This window comes from Oncorhynchus nerka, linkage group LG14 (assembly GCF_034236695.1).
Source record: "Oncorhynchus nerka isolate Pitt River linkage group LG14, Oner_Uvic_2.0, whole genome shotgun sequence".
NCBI lineage: Eukaryota > Metazoa > Chordata > Actinopteri > Salmoniformes > Salmonidae > Oncorhynchus > Oncorhynchus nerka.
The window spans coordinates 25,129,131-25,147,931 of NC_088409.1; the positions used below are offsets into that span (position 1 = coordinate 25,129,131).

The window sequence follows — 18,801 nt, forward strand, 5'->3', positions numbered from 1 at the left end:
GAGAGAGCAGAGAGGGTGGGAGAGAGTAGAGAGGGAGGGAGAGAGCAGAGAGGGAGGGAGAGAGCAGAGAGGGAGGAGAGAGCAGAGAGGAGGGAGAGAGCAGAGAGGGAGGGAGAGAGTAGAGAGGGAGGGAGAGAGCAGAGAGGGAGGGAGAGAGCAGAGAGGGAGGGAGAGAGCAGAGAGGGAGGGAGAGAGCAGAGAGGGAGGAGAGAGAAGAGAAGGAGCTGGGAGAAGGGTGAGAGGGTGGGAGAGATGAGAGAGGGAGGGAGAGTTGAGAAAGGGAGGAGGAGGGAGAGAGAGGGAGGGAGAGAGGAGAGAGGGAGGGAGAGAAAGGGAGGGAGGGAGGAGAGAGGGAGGGGTCAGATGAAAGAGGGAGGGGAGAGGGGAGAAAGGGAGGAAGGGAGAGAGAGGGAGGGAGAGAAGGAGGGAAAATAGGAGTGAGGAAGAGGAGAGAGGGAGGGGTCAGAGGAACGAGAGAGGGAGGGAGGGGAGAGAGGAGAAAGGAAGGGAGAGAGGAGAGAGGGAGGAGAGAGGGAGGGAGGGAAAAGAGGAGAGAGTAAGGGAGAGAGGTGAGAGGGAGAGAGAGGGACAGAGAAAGGGAGGTATGATATAGATATGAAATGCAAACTATCACCATGTCTTTCTTGCATTGTGTATTCATAGCGTGTTCATAGTGTGTTCATAGTGTGAGTTGTAAATCACTAACACTGGATGTCTGTACATGTGTGTTGTGTGTGTGTACTAGTCTGGTCGACCGATTATGATTTTTCAACGCCGATACCGATTGTAATTTTTTGTTGTTGTAATAATGACAATTACAACAATACTGAATGAACACTTATTTTAACTTAATATAATATATCAATAAAATTAATTTAGCCTAAAATAAATAATGAAACATGTTCAATTTGGTTTAAATAATGCAAAAACAAAGTGTTGGAGAAGAAAGTAAAAGTGCAATATGTGCCATGTAAAAAAGCTAACATTTCAGTTCCTTGCTTAGAACATGAGAACATATGAAAGCTGGTGGTTCCTTTTAACATGAGTCTTCAATATTCCCAGGTAAGAAGTTTTAGGTTGTAGTTATTCTAGGAATTCTAGGACTATTTCTCTCTATACGATTTGTATTTCATATACCTTTGACTATTGGATGTTCTTATAGGCACTTTAGTATTGCCAGTGTAACAGTATAGCTTCCGTCCCTCTCCTCGCTCCTACCTGGGCTCGAACCAGGAACACAACGACAACAGCCACCCTCGAAGCAGCGTTACCCTTGCAGAGCAAGGGGAATAACTACTCCAAGTCTCAGAGCGAGTGACGTTTGAAATGCTATTAGCGCGCACCCCGCTAACTAGCTAGCCATTTCACATCGGTTACACCAGCCTAATCTAGGGAGTTGATAGGCTTGAAGTCTTAAACAGCAGAGCTGCTGGCAAAACGCACGGAAGTGCTGTTTGAATGAATGCTTACGAGCCTGCTGGTGCCTACCATCGCTCAATCAGACTGCTCTATCAAATCATAGACTTAATTATAACATAATAACACACAGAAATGAGAGCCGTAAGTCATTAATATGGTCGAATCCGGAAACTATCATCTCGAAAACAAGACGTTTATTCTTTCAGTGAAATACGGAACAGTTCCGTATTTTATCTAACGGGTGGCATCCATAAGTCTAAATATTCCTGTTACATTGCACAACCTTAAATGTTATGTCATAATTACCTAAAACTCTGGCAAATTAGTTCGCCACGAGCCAGGTGGCCCAAACTGTTGCATATACCCTGACTCTGTGTGCAATGAGCGCAAGAGAAATGACACAATGTCACCTGGTTAATATTGCCTGCTAACCTGGATTTCTTTTTGCTAAATATGCAGGTTTAAAAATATATACTTCTGTGTATTGATTTTAAGAAAGGCATTGGTGTTTATGGTTAGGTACACGTTGGAGCAACGACAGTCCTTTTTCGCGAATGCGCACTGCATATGCAACGCAGGACACGCTAGATGAACTAGTAATATCATCAACCATGTGTAGATATAACTAGTGATTATGATTGATTAAGTTTAATGCTAGCTAGCAACTTAGCTTGGCTTCTTACTGCATTCGCGGAAACAGGTGGGCTCCTCGTGAGGCAGGTGGTTAGAGTGTTGGACTAGTTAAACCTAAGGTTGCAAGACTGAATCCCTGAGCTGACAAGGTAAAAATCTGTCGTTCTGCCCCTGAACAAGGCAGTTAACCCACTGTTCCTAAACCGTCATTGAAAATAAGAATGTGTTCTTAACTGACTTGCCTAGTTAAATAAAGATTAAATAAAGGTGTAAAAAAATTATAATCGGCCAATCCGATTAATCGGTCGACCTCTAGTGTGTACCCACCTGTATCAGCAGAAGAGCTGAGGCCAGGCTCGCTGTGTGACCTCACTAGGGGCAGAAGCCCGTCACTATCCCCCCTCTCGCTCCTTCCGCCCTGACGACGCAAGTACAACGGCTGTAGGGGGAGGGGTACGCCGTTGCCGTGACCATCCTGCTGATTGACAGCTGAGGATGAGGAAGTGGGAGGAGCTGCAGAGGCAGAGGCAGAACCGCGTCGTAGAGGGGCGCAAGGCCCGACTCGTTTCTCTAGGATAGAGGAGCGCCCTAGCAGCTCCAACTGGGAACAACTACTGGCCAACATAGCCTGTCGCCTCAACACTGGAGACCTGCAAAGAGGGGGGAGGGGGAGGGTTGTTCTCTTTTGAGAAGGAGCTGTAAGAAAGTGGCTGTGAACTGTGTGTGTGATTGTCCTTGTATTTACCTGTATGTAGCTGTAGCAGTGCTAGATGAGGAGCAGGAGTTGGACCTCTCTCCTCTGTAGCATCGCCTGGCCCTGGGGCCCACCAGGGGACTCTCTACCAGGGGACTCTCCGGGGCTTGGGGAGGGGGCCACGGAAGCTCACATACTCCCCTCCTTCTCCCCCGTCTCCCCCCTCCACTCCCCCGGTGCTTGCTCTCTCCCCCCTAGCCCCCACCCCCATGAGGCCGGAGTCCTCTGAAGGTGAGGAGTCGTCTGGGATGTCAATGATCTCCGACATCAACAGAGAACCACTGTCCATGGAGACTGGAGGGAGGGAGGGAGACGGTTCATTTACTTGTTTATATTAGGCTAAATTTATGAATTGGCAGTGTTGCCTGTTTACAGTTGAAGTCGGAAGTTTACATACACTGAGGTTGGAGTCATTAAAACTAGTTTACATACACTTAGGTTGGAGTCATTAAAACTAGTTTACATACACTGAGGTTGGAGTCATTAAAACTAGTTTACATACACTTAGGTTGGAGTCATTAAAACTAGTTTACATACACTTAGGTTGGAGTCATTAAAACTAGTTTACATACACTTAGGTTGGAGTCATTAAAACTAGTTTACATACACTTAGGTTGGAGTCATTAAAACTAGTTTACATACACTTAGGTTGGAGTCATTAAAACTAGTTTTTCAACCTCTCCACAAATTTCTGGTTAATTAACAAACTATAGTTTTGGCAAGTCAGTTAGGACATCTACTTTGTGCATGACACAAGTAATTTTTCCAACAATTGTTTACAGACGTATTATTTCACTTATAATTCACTGTATCACAATTCTAGTGGGTCAGAAGTTTACATACACTAAGTTGACTGTGCCTTTAAACAGCTTCTAAAATTCCAGAAAATTATGTCATGGCTTTAGAAGCTACTGATAGGCTATTGGAGGTGTACCTGTGGATGTATTTCAAGGCCTACCTTCAAATTCAGTGCTTCTTTGCTTGACATCATGGGAAAATCAAAAGTAATCAGCCAAAACCTCCATTTTTTAAATATTTTTTTTACTAGGATTAAATGTCAAGAACTGTGAAAAACTGAGTTTAAATGTATTTGGCTAAGGTGTATGTAAACTTCTGACTTGAACTGTAGGTAAAGAACCAGAGTAAATGGGCCCTTCATGGAAACTCTCCTTTCAATACCAGACTGGTAAAAACATGAATAACAGAGCTGAAGTGAACAGAATGTAGCATGTGTGACTCTGACCCTCTCCGCTGAAGGCCGTGGATGTGGCCCTCTCTCCAGACAGCTCATTCCCATGGCTGTCAAACACCGTGGCCTAAAGACAACCACACAGCACATGTGTTTAATAGACACACACACCCGCATGCACACACAAACAAACACACAGAGACAATTGTCCTGCACGTTCTCTCTCTTTCTCTCTCTCTCTCTCTCTCTCACTCTCTCTCTCTCTCTCTTTCACACACACACACACACACACACACACACACACACACACACACACACACACACACACACACACACACACACACACACACACACACACACAACAGCAAACACGTCCAGATTCCCCCACTGACCTGGCTAGCTGCTCTCTGTCCCATCACTAATTCGTAAGGAGGGGGACAGTCAGTGGGGTAGAGAGGAACTGGACTCTCCATCGACCCATTATAGGTGATACTGAGGACACAGACACACAGACAAACAATGAAGACTGATTTTATTGGCTATTTACAAATGCTAGAGTGTGTGTTTAAAAATAATACACTGCTCAAAAAAAATACACTTAAACAACACAATGTAACTCCAAGTCAATCACACTTCTGTGAAATCAAACTGTCCACTTAGGAAGCAACCCTGATTGACAATAAATGTCACATGCTGTTGTGCAAATGGAATAGACAACAGGTGAGAATTATAGGCAATTAGCAAGACACCCCCAATAAAGGAGTGGTTCTGCAGGTGGTGACCACAGACCACTTCTCAGTTCCTATGCTTCCTGGCTGATGTTTTGGTCACTTTTGAATGCTGGCGGTGCATTCACTCTAGTGGTAGCATGAGACGGAGTCTACAACCCACACAAGTGGCTCAGGTAGTGCAGCTCATCCAGGATGGCACATCAATGCGAGCTGTGGCAAGAAGGTTTGCTGTGTCTGTCAGCGTAGTGTCCAGAGCATGGAGGCGCTACCAGGAGACAGGCCAGTACATCAGGAGACGTGGAGGAGGCCGTAGGAGGGCAACAACCCAGCAGCAGGACCGCTACCTCTGCCTTTGTGCAAGGAGGAGCAGGAGGAGCACTGCCAGAGCCCTGCAAAATGACCTCCAGCAGGCCACAAATGTGCATGTGTCTGCTCAAACGGTCAGAAACAGACTCCATGGTATGAGGGCCCGACGTCCACAGGTGGGGGTTGTGCTTACAGCCCAACACCGTGCAGGACGTTTGGCATTTGCCAGAGAACACCAAGATTGGCAAATTCTCCGCTGGCGCCCTGTGCTCTTCACAGATGAAAGCAGGTTCACACTGAGCACATGTGACAGACGTGACAGAATCTGGAGACGCCGGGGAGAACGTTCTGCTGCCTGCAACATCCTCCAGCATGACCGGTTTGGCGGTGGGTCAGTCATGGTGTGGGGTGGCATTTCTTTGGGGGGCCGCACAGCCCTCCATGTGCTAGCCAGAGGTAGCCTGACTGCCATTAGGTACCGAGATGAGATCCTCAGACCCCTTGTGAGACCATATGCTGGTGCGGTTGGCCCTGGGTTCCTCCTAATGCAAGACAATGCTAGACCTCATGTGGCTGGAGTGTGTCAGCAGTTCCTGCAAGAGGAAGGCATTGATGCTTGGACTGGCCCACCCGTTCCCCAGACCTGAATCCAATTGAGCACATCTGGGACATCATGTCTCGCTCCATCCACCAATGCCACGTTGCACCACAGACTGTCCAGGAGTTGGCGGATGCTTTAGTCCAGGTCTGGTAGGAGATCCCTCAGGAGACCATCCGCCACCTCATCAGGAGCATGCCCAGGCGTTGTAGGGAGGTCATACAGGCACGTGGAGGCCACACACACTACTGAGCCTCATTTTGACTTGTTTTAAGGACATTACATCAAAGTTGGATCCGCCTGTAGTATGGTTTTCACTTCAATTTTGAGTGTGACTCCAAATCCAGACCTCCATGGGTTGATAAATTTGATTTCCATTGATAATTTTTGTGTGATTTTGTTGTCAGCACATTCAACTATGTAAAGAAAAAAGTATTTAATAAGAATATTTCATTCATTCAGATCTAGGATGTGTTATTTTAGTGTTCCCTTTATTTTTTTGAGCAGTGTATATAAATTTGTCCTGTTGCACAGAAGTGTTTACAGTTTTTTCCCCAATTGCTAACATGTATTGGTCAAAACTGAAGTCACATTGTCAAAACTCTTCACACAGTCAGTGACACAGAAATGTATTTGGACCAAACTGTGAATCATTTTTCATTGCTTTCATGTTGATACTGTAAGGTACCGTAAGGGTTCTAGTTCTCCCTCTCTCCAGTACTGTACAGTATGAGTGTTATACTATACATGTTGATAAGAACTAGAACCCTCACATAACTGTACAGTATGAGTGTTATACTAGACATGTTGATGAGAACTAGAATCCTCACAGTACTGTACAGTATGAGTGATTATACTAGACATGTTGATGAGAACTATAACCCTCACAGTACTGTACAGTATGAGTGTTATACTATACATGTTGATGATAACTATAACCCTCACAGTACTGTACAGTATGAGTGATTATACTAGACATGTTGATGAGAACTACAACCCTCACAGTACTGTACAGTATGAGTGTTATACTATACATGTTGATGAGAACTACAACCCTCACAGTACTGTACAGTATGAGTGTTATACTAGACATGTTGATGAGAACTACAACCCTCACAGTACTGTACAGTATGAGTGTTATACTAGACATGTTGATGAGAACTACAACCCTCACAGTAATGTACAGTATGAGTGTTATACTATACATGTTGATGAGAACTACAACCCTCACAGTACTGTACAGTATGAGTGTTATACTAGACATGTTGATGAGAACTACAACCCTCACAGTACTGTACAGTATGAGTGTTATACTAGACATGTTGATGAGAACTACAATCCCCACAGTACTGTACAGTATGAGTGTTATACTAGACATGTTGATGAGAACTAGAATCCTCACAGTACTGTACAGTATGAGTGTTATACTATACATGTTGATGAGAACTACAATCCCCACAGTACTGTACAGTATGAGTGTTATACTATACATGTTGATGAGAACTACAATCCCCACAGTACTGTACAGTATGAGTGTTATACTAGACATGTTGATGAGAACTACAATCCTCACAGTACTGTACAGTATGAGTGATTATACTAGACATGTTGATGAGAACTAGAACCCTCACAGTACTGTACAGTATGAGTGTTATACTAGACATGGTGATGAGAACTAGAACCCTCACAGTACTGTACAGTATGAGTGTTATACTAGACATGTTGATGAGAACTACAACCCTCACAGTACTGTACAGTATGAGTGTTATACTAGACATGTTGATGAGAACTACAACCCTCACAGTACTGTACAGTATGAGTGTTATACTAGACATGTTGATGAGAACTAGAATCCTCACAGTACTGTACAGTATGAGTGATTATACTAGACATGTTGATGAGAACTAGAACCCTCACAGTACTGTACAGTATGAGTGATTATACTAGACATGTTGATGAGAACTAGAACCCTCACAGTACTGTACAGTATGAGTGTTATACTAGACATGTTGATGAGAACTAGAACCCTCACAGTACTGTACAGTATGAATGTTATACTAGACATGTTGATGAGAACTAGAATCCTCACAGTACTGTACAGTATGAGTGTTATACTAGACATGTTGATGAGAACTACAACCCTCACAGTACTGTACAGTATGAGTGTTATACTAGACATGTTGATGAGAACTACAACCCCCACAGTACTGTACAGTATGAGTGTTATACTAGACATGTTGATGAGAACTACAACCCTCACAGTACTGTACAGTATGAGTGATTATACTAGACATGTTGATGAGAACTAGAATCCTCACAGTACTGTACAGTATGAGTGTTATACTAGACATGTTGATGAGAACTACAATCCCCACAGTACTGTACAGTATGAGTGTTATACTAGACATGTTGATGAGAACTACAATCCTCACAGTACTGTACAGTATGAGTGATTATACTAGACATGTTGATGAGAACTACAATCCCCACAGTACTGTACAGTATGAGTGTTATACTATACATGTTGATGAGAACTAGAATCCTCACAGTACTGTACAGTATGAGTGTTATACTAGACATGTTGATGAGAACTAGAATCCTCACAGTACTGTACAGTATGAGTGATTATACTAGACATGTTGATGAGAACTAGAATCCTCACAGTACTGTACAGTATGAGTGTTATACTATACATGTTGATGAGAACTAGAATCCTCACAGTACTGTACAGTATGAGTGATTATACTAGACATGTTGATGAGAACTAGATTCCTCACAGTACTGTACAGTATGAGTGTTATACTAGACATGTTGATGAGAACTAGAATCCTCACAGTACTGTACAGTATGAGTGTTATACTAGACATGTTGATGAGAACTAGAACCCTCACAGTACTGTACAGTATGAGTGTTATACTAGACATGTTGATGAGAACTAGAATCCTCACAGTACTGTACAGTATCAGTGTTATACTAGACATGTTGATGAGAACTAGAATCCTCACAGTACTGTACAGTATGAGTGTTATACTAGACACGTTGATGAGAACTACAACCCTCACAGTACTGTACAGTATGAGTGTTATACTAGACATGTTGATGAGAACTACAATCCCCACAGTACTGTACAGTATGAGTGATTATACTAGACATGTTGATGAGAACTAGAATCCTCACAGTACTGTACAGTATGAGTGTTATACTATACATGTTGATGAGAACTACAACCCTCACAGTACTGTACAGTATGAGTGTTATACTAGACATGTTGATGAGAACTACAACCCCCACAGTACTGTACAGTATGAGTGTTATACTAGACATGTTGATGAGAACTACAACCCCCACAGTACTGTACAGTATGAGTGTTATACTAGACATGTTGATGAGAACTACAATCCCCACAGTACTGTACAGTATGAGTGTTATACTAGACATGTTGATGAGAACTAGAATCCTCACAGTACTGTACAGTATGAGTGTTATACTAGACATGTTGATGAGAACTACAACCCCCACAGTACTGTACAGTATGAGTGTTATACTAGACATGTTGATGAGAACTACAACCCTCACAGTACTGTACAGTATGAGTGTTATACTAGACATGTTGATGAGAACTAGAATCCTCACAGTACTGTACAGTATGAGTGTTATACTAGACATGTTGATGAGAACTAGAATCCTCACAGTACTGTACAGTATGAGTGTTATACTAGACATGTTGATGAGAACTAGAACCCTCACAGTACTGTACAGTATGAGTGTTATACTAGACATGTTGATGAGAACTAGAATCCTCACAGTACTGTACAGTATGAGTGTTATACTAGACATGTTGATGAGAACTACAACCCCCACAGTACTGTACAGTATGAGTGTTATACTAGACATGTTGATGAGAACTACAACCCTCACAGTACTGTACAGTATGAGTGATTATACTAGACATGTTGATGAGAAGTAGAACCCTCACAGTACTGTACAGTATGAGTGTTATACTAGACATGTTGATGAGAACTACAATCCCCACAGTACTGTACAGTATGAGTGTTATACTAGACATGTTGATGAGAACTAGAATCCTCACAGTACTGTACAGTATGAGTGATTATACTAGACATGTTGATGAGAACTACAATCCCCACAGTACTGTACAGTATGAGTGTTATACTATACATGTTGATGAGAACTACAACCCTCACAGTACTGTACAGTATCAGTGTTATACTAGACATGTTGATGAGAACTACAACCCTCACAGTACTGTACAGTATGAGTGTTATACTAGACATGTTGATGAGAACTAGAACCCTCACAGTACTGTACAGTATGAGTGTTATACTAGACATGTTGATGAGAACTACAATCCCCACAGTACTGTACAGTATGAGTGTTATACTAGACATGTTGATGAGAACTAGAATCCTCACAGTACTGTACAGTATGAGTGTTATACTAGACATGTTGATGAGAACTACAACCCCCACAGTACTGTACAGTATGAGTGTTATACTATACATGTTGATGAGAACTACAACCCCCACAGTACTGTACAGTATGAGTGTTATACTAGACATGTTGATGAGAACTACAACCCTCACAGTACTGTACAGTATGAGTGTTATACTAGACATGTTGATGAGAACTACAATCCCCACAGTACTGTACAGTATGAGTGATGATACTAGACATGTTGATGAGAACTACAACCCTCACAGTACTGTACAGTATGAGTGTTATACTAGACATGTTGATGAGAACTACAACCCTCACAGTACTGTACAGTATCAGTGTTATACTAGACATGTTGATGAGAACTAGAACCCTCACAGTACTGTACAGTATGAGTGTTATACTAGACATGTTGATGAGAACTACAACCCTCACAGTACTGTACAGTATGAGTGATTATACTAGACATGTTGATGAGAACTACAATCCCCACAGTACTGTACAGTATGAGTGATTATACTAGACATGTTGATGAGAACTACAACCCTCACAGTACTGTACAGTATGAGTGATTATACTAGACATGTTGATGAGAACTACAACCCTCCAGTACAGTATACTAGACATGTTGATGAGAACAGTACTGTACAGTATGAGTGTTATACTAGACATGTTGATGAGAACTAGAATCCCCACAGTACTGTACAGTATGAGTGTTATACTATACATGTTGATGAGAACTACAACCCCCACAGTACTGTACAGTATGAGTGTTATACTAGACATGTTGATGAGAACTACAACCCTCACAATACTGTACAGTATCAGTGTTATACTAGACATGTTGATGAGAACTACAACCCCACAGTACTGTACAGTATGAGTGTTATACTAGACATGTTGATGAGAACTAGAACCCCACAGTACTGTACAGTATGAGTGTTATACTAGACATGTTGATGAGAACTACAACCCTCACAGTACTGTACAGTATGAGTGTTATACTAGACATGTTGATGAGAACTAGAATCCTCACAGTACTGTACAGTATGAGTGATTATACTAGACATGTTGATGAGAACTACAATCCCCACAGTACTGTACAGTATGAGTGTTATACTATACATGTTGATGAGAACTACAACCCTCACAGTACTGTACAGTATGAGTGTTATACTAGACATGTTGATGAGAACTACAATCCCCACAGTACTGTACAGTATGAGTGTTATACTAGACATGTTGATGAGAACTACAACCCTCACAGTACTGTACAGTATGAGTGTTATACTAGACATGTTGATGAGAACTACAACCCTCACAGTACTGTACAGTATGAGTGTTATACTAGACATGTTGATGAGAACTACAACCCTCACAGTACTGTACAGTATCAGTGTTATACTAGACATGTTGATGAGAACTAGAACCCTCACAGTACTGTACAGTATGAGTGATTATACTAGACATGTTGATGAGAACTAGAATCCTCTCAGTACTGTACAGTATGAGTGTTATACTATACATGTTGATGAGAACTACAACCCTCACAGTACTGTACAGTATGAGTGTTATACTAGACATGTTGATGAGAACTACAACCCCCACAGTACTGTACAGTATGAGTGTTATACTAGACATGTTGATGAGAACTACAACCCTCACAGTACTGTACAGTATGAGTGTTATACTAGACATGTTGATGAGAACTACAACCCCACAGTACTGTACAGTATGAGTGTTATACTAGACATGTTGATGAGAACTAGAACCCTCACAGTACTGTACAGTATGAGTGTTATACTAGACATGTTGATGAGAACTACAACCCCCACAGTACTGTACAGTATGAGTGTTATACTAGACATGTTGATGAGAACTACAACCCCCACAGTACTGTACAGTATGAGTGTTATACTAGACATGTTGATGAGAACTACAACCCTCACAGTACTGTACAGTATGAGTGTTATACTAGACATGTTGATGAGAACTACAACCCCACAGTACTGTACAGTATGAGTGTTATACTAGACATGTTGATGAGAACTAGAACCTCACAGTACTGTACAGTATGAGTGTTATACTAGACATGTTGATGAGAACTACAACCCTCACAGTACTGTACAGTATGAGTGTTATACTAGACATGTTGATGAGAACTACAATCCCCACAGTACTGTACAGTATGAGTGATTATACTAGACATGTTGATGAGAACTAGAACCCTCACAGTACTGTACAGTATGAGTGTTATACTAGACATGTTGATGAGAACTACAACCCTCACAGTACTGTACAGTATGAGTGTTATACTAGACATGTTGATGAGAACTACAACCCTCACAGTACTGTACAGTATGAGTGTTATACTAGACATGTTGATGAGAACTAGAACCCCCACAGTACTGTACAGTATGAGTGTTATACTAGACATGTTGATGAGAACTACAACCCTCACAGTACTGTACAGTATGAGTGTTATACTAGACATGTTGATGAGAACTACAACCCCACAGTACTGTACAGTATGAGTGTTATACTAGACATGTTGATGAGAACTAGAATCCCCACAGTACTGTACAGTATGAGTGTTATACTAGACATGTTGATGAGAACTACAACCCTCACAGTACTGTACAGTATGAGTGTTATACTAGACATGTTGATGAGAACTACAACCCCACAGTACTGTACAGTATGAGTGTTATACTAGACATGTTGATGAGAACTACAACCCCCACAGTACTGTACAGTATGAGTGTTATACTAGACATGTTGATGAGAACTACAACCCCACAGTACTGTACAGTATGAGTGTTATACTAGACATGTTGATGAGAACTAGAACCCCACACAGTACTGTACAGTATGAGTGTTATACTAGACATGTTGATGAGAACTAGAAACTACCTCACAGTACTGTACAGTATGAGTGTTATACTAGACATGTTGATGAGAACTAGAACCCTCACAGTACTGTACAGTATGAGTGTTATACTAGACATGTTGATGAGAACTAGAACCCTCCTCACAGTACTGTACAGTATGAGTGTTATACTAGACATGTTGATGAGAACTAGAATCCTCACAGTACTGTACAGTATGAGTGTTATACTAGACATGTTGATGAGAACTACAACCCTCACAGTACTGTACAGTATGAGTGTTATACTAGACATGTTGATGAGAACTACAATCCCCACAGTACTGTACAGTATGAGTGATTATACTAGACATGTTGATGAGAACTAGAATCCTCACAGTACTGTACAGTATGAGTGATTATACTAGACATGTTGATGAGAACTACAACCCTCACAGTACTGTACAGTATGAGTGTTATACTAGACATGTTGATGAGAACTACAACCCTCACAGTACTGTACAGTATGAGTGATTATACTAGACATGTTGATGAGAAGTAGAACCCTCACAGTACTGTACAGTATGAGTGTTATACTAGACATGTTGATGAGAACTACAATCCCCACAGTACTGTACAGTATGAGTGTTATACTAGACATGTTGATGAGAACTAGAATCCTCACAGTACTGTACAGTATGAGTGTTATACTAGACATGTTGATGAGAACTACAACCCCCACAGTACTGTACAGTATGAGTGTTATACTAGACATGTTGATGAGAACTAGAACCCTCACAGTACTGTACAGTATGAGTGATTATACTAGACATGTTGATGAGAACTAGAATCCTCTCAGTACTGTACAGTATGAGTGTTATACTATACATGTTGATGAGAACTACAACCCTCACAGTACTGTACAGTATGAGTGTTATACTAGACATGTTGATGAGAACTACAACCCCCACAGTACTGTACAGTATGAGTGTTATACTAGACATGTTGATGAGAACTACAACCCCCACAGTACTGTACAGTATGAGTGTTATACTAGACATGTTGATGAGAACTACAATCCCCACAGTACTGTACAGTATGAGTGTTATACTAGACATGTTGATGAGAACTAGAATCCTCACAGTACTGTACAGTATGAGTGTTATACTAGACATGTTGATGAGAACTACAACCCCCACAGTACTGTACAGTATGAGTGTTATACTAGACATGTTGATGAGAACTACAACCCTCACAGTACTGTACAGTATGAGTGATTATACTAGACATGTTGATGAGAACTAGAATCCTCACAGTACTGTACAGTATGAGTGTTATACTAGACATGTTGATGAGAACTAGAACCCTCACAGTACTGTACAGTATGAGTGTTATACTAGACATGTTGATGAGAACTAGAATCCTCACAGTACTGTACAGTATGAGTGTTATACTAGACATGTTGATGAGAACTAGAATCCTCACAGTACTGTACAGTATGAGTGTTATACTAGACATGTTGATGAGAACTACAACCCTCACAGTACTGTACAGTATGAGTGTTATACTAGACATGTTGATGAGAACTACAATCCCCACAGTACTGTACAGTATGAGTGATTATACTAGACATGTTGATGAGAACTAGAATCCTCACAGTACTGTACAGTATGAGTGATTATACTAGACATGTTGATGAGAACTACAACCCTCACAGTACTGTACAGTATGAGTGTTATACTAGACATGTTGATGAGAACTACAACCCTCACAGTACTGTACAGTATGAGTGATTATACTAGACATGTTGATGAGAAGTAGAACCCTCACAGTACTGTACAGTATGAGTGTTATACTAGACATGTTGATGAGAACTACAATCCCCACAGTACTGTACAGTATGAGTGTTATACTAGACATGTTGATGAGAACTAGAATCCTCACAGTACTGTACAGTATGAGTGATTATACTAGACATGTTGATGAGAACTACAATCCCCACAGTACTGTACAGTATGAGTGTTATACTATACATGTTGATGAGAACTACAACCCTCACAGTACTGTACAGTATCAGTGTTATACTAGACATGTTGATGAGAACTACAACCCTCACAGTACTGTACAGTATGAGTGATTATACTAGACATGTTGATGAGAACTAGAACCCTCACAGTACTGTACAGTATGAGTGTTATACTAGACATGTTGATGAGAACTACAATCCCCACAGTACTGTACAGTATGAGTGTTATACTATACATGTTGATGAGAACTACAACCCTCACAGTACTGTACAGTATGAGTGTTATACTAGACATGTTGATGAGAACTACAATCCCCACAGTACAGTACAGTATGAGTGATGATACTAGACATGTTGATGAGAACTACAACCCTCACAGTACTGTACAGTATGAGTGTTATACTAGACATGTTGATGAGAACTACAATCCCCACAGTACTGTACAGTATGAGTGATGATACTAGACATGTTGATGAGAACTAGAACCCTCACAGTACTGTACAGTATGAGTGTTATACTAGACATGTTGATGAGAACTACAACCCTCACAGTACTGTACAGTATGAGTGTTATACTAGACATGTTGATGAGAACTACAACCCTCACAGTACTGTACAGTATGAGTGATTATACTAGACATGTTGATGAGAAGTAGAACCCTCACAGTACTGTACAGTATGAGTGTTATACTAGACATGTTGATGAGAACTACAATCCCCACAGTACTGTACAGTATGAGTGTTATACTAGACATGTTGATGAGAACTAGAATCCTCACAGTACTGTACAGTATGAGTGATTATACTAGACATGTTGATGAGAACTACAATCCCCACAGTACTGTACAGTATGAGTGTTATACTATACATGTTGATGAGAACTACAACCCTCACAGTACTGTACAGTATCAGTGTTATACTAGACATGTTGATGAGAACTACAACCCTCACAGTACTGTACAGTATGAGTGATTATACTAGACATGTTGATGAGAACTAGAACCCTCACAGTACTGTACAGTATGAGTGTTATACTAGACATGTTGATGAGAACTACAATCCCCACAGTACTGTACAGTATGAGTGTTATACTAGACATGTTGATGAGAACTAGAACCCTCACAGTACTGTACAGTATGAGTGATTATACTAGACATGTTGATGAGAACTACAATCCCCACAGTACTGTACAGTATGAGTGTTATACTATACATGTTGATGAGAACTACAACCCTCACAGTACTGTACAGTATGAGTGTTATACTAGACATGTTGATGAGAACTACAATCCCCACAGTACTGTACAGTATGAGTGATTATACTAGACATGTTGATGAGAACTACAACCCTCACAGTACTGTACAGTATGAGTGATTATACTAGACATGTTGATGAGAACTACAATCCCCACAGTACGGTACAGTATGAGTGATTATACTAGACATGTTGATGAGAACTACAACCCTCACAGTACTGTACAGTATGAGTGTTATACTAGACATGTTGATGAGAACTACAACCCTCACAGTACTGTACAGTATCAGTGTTATACTAGACATGTTGATGAGAACTAGAACCCTCACAGTACTGTACAGTATGAGTGTTATACTAGACATGTTGATGAGAACTACAACCCTCACAGTACTGTACAGTATGAGTGATTATACTAGACATGTTGATGAGAACTACAATCCCCACAGTACTGTACAGTATGAGTGATTATACTAGACATGTTGATGAGAACTACAACCCTCACAGTACTGTACAGTATGAGTGATTATACTAGACATGTTGATGAGAACTACAATCCCCACAGTACGGTACAGTATGAGTGATTATACTAGACATGTTGATGAGAACTACAATCCCCACAGTACTGTACAGTATGAGTGTTATACTATACATGTTGATGAGAACTAGAATCCTCACAGTACTGTACAGTATGAGTGTTATACTATACATGTTGATGAGAACTACAACCCCCACAGTACTGTACAGTATGAGTGTTATACTAGACATGTTGATGAGAACTACAACCCTCACAGTACTGTACAGTATGAGTGTTATACTAGACATGTTGATGAGAACTACAACCCTCACAGTACTGTACAGTATGAGTGTTATACTAGACATGTTGATGAGAACTACAATCCCCACAGTACTGTACAGTATGAGTGTTATACTAGACATGTTGATGAGAACTAGAATCCTCTCAGTACTGTACAGTATGAGTGATTATACTAGACATGTTGATGAGAACTACAATCCCCACAGTACTGTACAGTATGAGTGTTATACTATACATGTTGATGAGAACTACAACCCTCACAATACTGTACAGTATCAGTGTTATACTAGACATGTTGATGAGAACTACAACCCTCACAGTACTGTACAGTATGAGTGATTATACTAGACATGTTGATGAGAACTAGAACCCTCACAGTACTGTACAGTATGAGTGTTATACTAGACATGTTGATGAGAACTACAATCCCCACAGTACTGTACAGTATGAGTGTTATACTAGACATGTTGATGAGAACTAGAATCCTCACAGTACTGTACAGTATGAGTGATTATACTAGACATGTTGATGAGAACTACAATCCCCACAGTACTGTACAGTATGAGTGTTATACTATACATGTTGATGAGAACTACAACCCTCACAGTACTGTACAGTATGAGTGTTATACTAGACATGTTGATGAGAACTACAATCCCCACAGTACTGTACAGTATGAGTGATGATACTAGACATGTTGATGAGAACTACAACCCTCACAGTACTGTACAGTATGAGTGTTATACTAGACATGTTGATGAGAACTACAATCCCCACAGTACTGTACAGTATGAGTGTTATACTAGACATGTTGATGATGGTTTTTTGTCATTATTATTGCAGCCCTTGAATTTCTGGAATTTGTTATTTCAACAGTAAATTACTATATGCAAAGATATAGAAAAAATTAAGGTTATTGAAGCAAATTGCTGCATTTCTGATTCATTCTTGTTCCATATACTTTAGTACAGTCAATAAAGTGAAAAGGTGTTATTCTTATTCTATAATGAAATACTGATTTACGTGAAAATTCATTCAAACCTCAAAGAAAAGTTCCTCATTTATGTAATGCTCCCTGTTAGTGTTATTTAGGTCAGTGTGTTATGAGTGACAATGTACTGTATGCTTTCTGACTGAGAATTGTTGCCAGTGTTCTGGTCGAACGAGCTTATTTTGAGACGTATGAAGTGTTTTGGTGGTTTGACTGAGTTCTGGAGGTGATATTTAAGTGTTTGGCCAAGATGCATGTTGGTAATGCAGACTGTGTGAAGAGTTTTGAAAAAATGGATCGAGTATTGACCAATGCTTTTTAGCAATTGAAGAAAAACTGTAACAAATGTGTTTCAAGTCGCTCTGGACAAGAGCGTCTGCTAAATGACTTAAATGTAAATGTAATATCCCAACCTGAGACACCCGCAGGGAGTGGGGTCACAGCTAGGGTCACCGTTGTCCAGCAGTCCTGGAGCAATATTTATCACCCTGTCAGGTCCGGTATTCAAACCAGCAACCCCAATGCTCTAACCTGCAGGCTACCTGTGTGTGTGTTATTACCTCTGTGCGTCTGTCTCAGAGCTGCAGGTGTATTCAGGGGGGTAGTAGGGGGGCGGAGGGATGGGCGGGACAAACTCCTCAAAGTCCATGATGTTGGTCAGGAAGGCGTCCTGAGGAGTGGTGCATTCTGGGTTGACGGAGCGAGAGCGGTGCGGGGCGAGCTAGAGAGAAACAAACAGAGATAGAGAAGGGGAGGGGAGAAATCG

At 41.0% G+C, this 18,801-nt stretch overlaps 1 pseudogene; it reads right to left on the reverse strand.

The window, feature by feature from the left end:
• The window catches only part of LOC115123126 (protein ENTREP3-like), a 72,112-nt pseudogene that overhangs the window by 3,048 nt on the left and 50,263 nt on the right, over positions 1-18,801 (reverse strand).